Source organism: Gavialis gangeticus, unplaced genomic scaffold (genome assembly GCF_001723915.1).
Source record: "Gavialis gangeticus isolate Ggan-Ray unplaced genomic scaffold, GavGan_comp1, whole genome shotgun sequence".
In the NCBI taxonomy this organism is placed as follows: Eukaryota; Metazoa; Chordata; order Crocodylia; family Gavialidae; genus Gavialis; species Gavialis gangeticus.
In genome coordinates this window covers 124,307,099-124,311,265 of record NW_017728992.1, presented here as the reverse complement: position 1 = coordinate 124,311,265, position 4,167 = coordinate 124,307,099, and the positions used below count along the sequence as shown (strand labels likewise).

At 45.3% G+C, this 4,167-nt stretch overlaps 1 non-coding gene across 1 annotated transcript; it reads right to left on the bottom strand.

Annotated features, from left to right (window-relative positions):
- Positions 1-1,849: 1,849 nt before the first annotated feature.
- Positions 1,850-1,939, bottom strand: TRNAY-GUA. Its single transcript is given in 2 exon segments — positions 1,850-1,885; positions 1,903-1,939. It is a non-coding gene; the product is annotated as a tRNA-Tyr (tRNA).
- Positions 1,940-4,167: the final 2,228 nt, after the last annotated feature.

The window sequence follows — 4,167 nt, the reverse complement described above, 5'->3', positions numbered from 1 at the left end:
GACATCAGGAGGCGCTACTTCACGGTCAGGGCGGCTAGAGTCTGGAACCAGCTTCCAAGTGAGGTGGTGCAGGCTCCCACCCTGGGGGTTTTTAAGAGGAGGTTGGATGACCACCTTACTGGGGTCATTTGACCCCAGTGCTCTTCCTGCCATGGCAGGGGGTCGGACTAGATGATCTGCTCAGGTCCCTTCCGACCCTAGAAACTATGAAACTATGAGAGAAACTAGTTGAGTCCCAGTGGCAATAGGCAGGAAAGGTTCTTTAAGTAGATATGATATCTTTTATTGGATCAACTGAGTAGTTGGAAAAACAATCTTAGTAAACTTTTGGGCACAAACACCCTTCTTCAGGCATAGGAAGTCTCTGCCCACTGGCAATGTGTATAGGGTGCACACGGGTGCACATGCACCCCCTGAGATTGGCCATGCGTTCCCTGGAAGAGGTTTTGCCACTGGCTTAGTGATCAGCTCCTGGGGGGACTCCCAGGCCAGCCACTGGTGGCTGGGGGACACCCCCCCCGGTCAGCAATCAGCTGCTGGGGCACTCCCCCCCCATCAGTGATCTGGTGCCCCCCCAGACTCAGGAGTACCAGTTACCCATGTCTCTGCTGTTCTGGAAATGCCAATGAAAGCATAACATGAAGTCAGCTCAAAATACTCCGAATTCATGGCAAAGGAAAAACATATGGTCTGATGTTTCACCTCCTAGGGCCCTTCCCAAGGATACAAGCATAATCTACCTTCTGTTGTATCCCGGAAAAAGGCACAGGGCTGACAAAGGCCATTCCCCTTGTCTCTTCATACAACAAAGCATGTACAAGTTTCATAGTTTCATAGATTTAGGGTTGGAAGGGACTTAATAGATCTTCTAGCCCGACCCCCCGCCAGGGCGGGAGAACAACAAAACCCCAAAACAAGAAACAGGACTCAAATGAATCCAGCCAGGTAGGCATCCAGCCTCTTCTTAAAGACCCCCAGGGTAGGGGCCAGCACCACTTCCCTTGGAAGTTGGTTCCAGCTCCTAGCCGCCCTAACTGTGAAGTAGTTCTTGCGGATGTCCAATCTATACCTCCTCTCCATCAACTTGTGCCCATTACTCCTTGTTATGCCAGCGGGCGCTAGGGGAAACAGCGTCTCCCCCAAACCCTTCTGGTCCCCCCTAGTGAGTTTATAGACAGTCACCAGGCCCCCCCTTAGCCTTCTCTTGTGGAGGCTGAATAGGTTCAGGTCCCGCAGTCTCTCACTGTAGGGTCTGCCCTGTTGTCCCCGGATCATGCGGGTGGCCCTCCTCTGGACCCTCTCCATGTTGTCCACATCCCTCTTGAAATGGGGCGCACAGAACTGGACACAATACTCCAGCTGTGGCCTGACCAGCGTCGCGTAGAGGGGGAGGATCACCTCCTTGGCTCTACTCGAGATGCACCTGTGGATGCACGACAAGGTCCGGTTAGCCCTGCCAACCATGACCTCGCATTGTCAGCCCATGTTCATCTTGGAGTCAATAATGACTCCAAGATCTCTTTCTGCCTCCGTGCTCTCAAGTAGGGAGTTCCCCATTGTGTAAGTGTGCTGCTGGTTCCTACTGCCCAAGTGCAGCACCCTGCACTTGTCCATATTGAAACGCATCCTGTTCCTGTTAGCCCACCCCTGTAACCTATCCAGATCCCTCTGCAATCTCTCCCTCCCTGCTAGCGTGCTCACCTCCCCCCAAGTTTTGGTGTCATCAGCGAATTTAAACAGGTTACTTTCCACCCCATCATGCAGATTGCTGATGAAGGAATTGAACAGCGCAGGCCCCAGGACTGAGCCCTGGGGAACTCCGCTACCCTCCTCCCCAAACTATGAAGTCTCCTTCGAGCCAGAATTGAACCAGCGACCTAAGGACGTCAGCATGTGTCTCTACTACAGTCCTCCGCTCTACCAGCTGAGCTATCAAAGGGACCTGGTTTGGTTTGGTTTAATTGATTTCACCCTCTGCCTTGTCTGACGGTAGATGCTGTGCCCAGAAATATGTTTATTATCTAATAAATATTCAACCCTGATTTGAAAAAAAATGGTGATGGCTTCTTCATTTTGGACATTGGTTGACTCTAGAGATTATCAATAGAATATATAGCCAAGATTTGAACTAGGTGGCCTTCTATGTTTGTGTAAAGCTAAATCAGTGCTGTAATCTGGGGTCAGGTTTGATAACATCAAAACAACATGGTTCTGGGACAAAAAAGGATTGCCCATATTTGTGCAAGATTTCATGCCTGACAATCAGGATTGAAAAACAGGTTTTCTGGTTGATTGTTTGAGTAAAGGCTAAACTGAAGTCATAGAATCACATTTGAAAAGTCTACTTCATACTCTCCCTCCATTCTTGAAATTCTGATAGGATTTCAGATTGAAGATTCCAGACTTAGGCCATCTGAACTCATATATTATTAGTATTTATTTTCTCAGGCATACATCTTTAATAATTCAGTCTAGGTAATCACATTGCAAAATCAGTCATGTTTTAGTCGTCTTAGTTTCATCAGAAGGCAAAGATGGAATACGTTCACTCCAGTAGCATAGAAACTCCAGTAGAATCAGAGGCCCAAATATTGCAAGCTAGCAGCCACTCCGTTTAGTATGACTTAGAGACCTTTCAGGATCTGGACCTGAGTAACCTTCAGCTTTCTCCGACATTTTTTTCTACAGCTTGATTGGTTTCTCTTTTGGTTGCTAGTGGATGATACCAACAGCCACAGAAACTTATAACACAAGAAACCACTAGACCCACAGAGCTATTGTTCTGTTCTTATGACTAGTTTCTAACTGGAACCAACTGGAACTAACTGATATTTCTCTCTGGAAATTTTCATTAAAGTGTAGATATCTACTTTTCATGCCCTTCTACCATAAGCATGGATATAGATTTTTCTAGTACTGGACGCATGATATGGTCCAATCTTCACAAGGTTTTCATGGGCGCAAAGTTCCTCCAGGAGTGGGCAGGCCAAAGGGTGTCTGACAGTTTCTATTTGGCTGCAGTCTCACACATCCAGGTAGTCTTTTGACCTGCCAGCTCTTGTTTGAAGGTAATTTATTAAATATCTTGAGGCTGACCAATCCTTCTTTGTGCCTGCAGAAATCAAATGGATGTGCAATGGTAACCCAGGTGGGTAAAATCCTTACCATTTTTTTTGACTTTCAAAAGAACTTGTTTAATTTAAAATACTATATTTCATTTGTATACTTGTCTATATGTCCTGGTTCTGGACAAAAGCAAAAATACTCCAAGAAAAACTATTCTTTGAAGATATACAGTATTTCATCTTAGAGTATGCAACGGTTTCGATAAGCTTCGGGTAGATGCTTATGAAGAACCAAGGACAAATGAGAAGGGAGTATGCTATACATACATGTTAGAGTGAAATTTGCAAGTTGCGAACATATTTTAAAATAGTATTAAATTGTGTACTTACATTTTTAGTCCAATTCCAAACTGGACCACTGCAGAGGATTGGTTTTCAGTAACATGTAGCATGCTATATACCAGTAAGGGCTCAGAGGCAGGGCTCTCTTTTCTTTACAGAACTCTCCAAACCCTTGATAGTTCCTGGATTGGCTACATCAACTATCAAGGGCTGGGAGAGTTCTGTACAGAAAAGAGAGCCTGCCTAGTGGAAGTTGAACACTTGTGAGAAGTAACTGAAAGTAATTATTTTCTTATTAAAATGCAGTTCTCTTCTTCACTTTCTGTGATTATATACTTCAGTGGACCCTCGCTGGTATACAACATGCTACATGTTACTGAAGAGAACTGAACTGATGAATATGGTTGGCCAGAAAAAAATTCCAGTCAAGCTGGTTATTTTTTTTCATTAGAATTGGCTACAGTGTTAAAAAACAATCTGTTTCATGGGCATGATTCTATTTCAATGAACTTCTGATGGGCTTCAAAATGGGTCCTAACAGACTTCTGGCTATCAGACTTCTAGGAACCTGCATGCTTTCCTACCAGCTACCTGGTTACTTGGCAGTTACCTGATCTGTGAACTGACTCCTACTTCGTAACAATCCCCCATATGGTATACCATCAATCCCATGATACCCAGGCTTTCTTGTGCCTCAGCATCTGCCGGGGTGTGCCTTGACAATACGAGATTCTGGTCAGTTTCATGGTTGTCCACCACA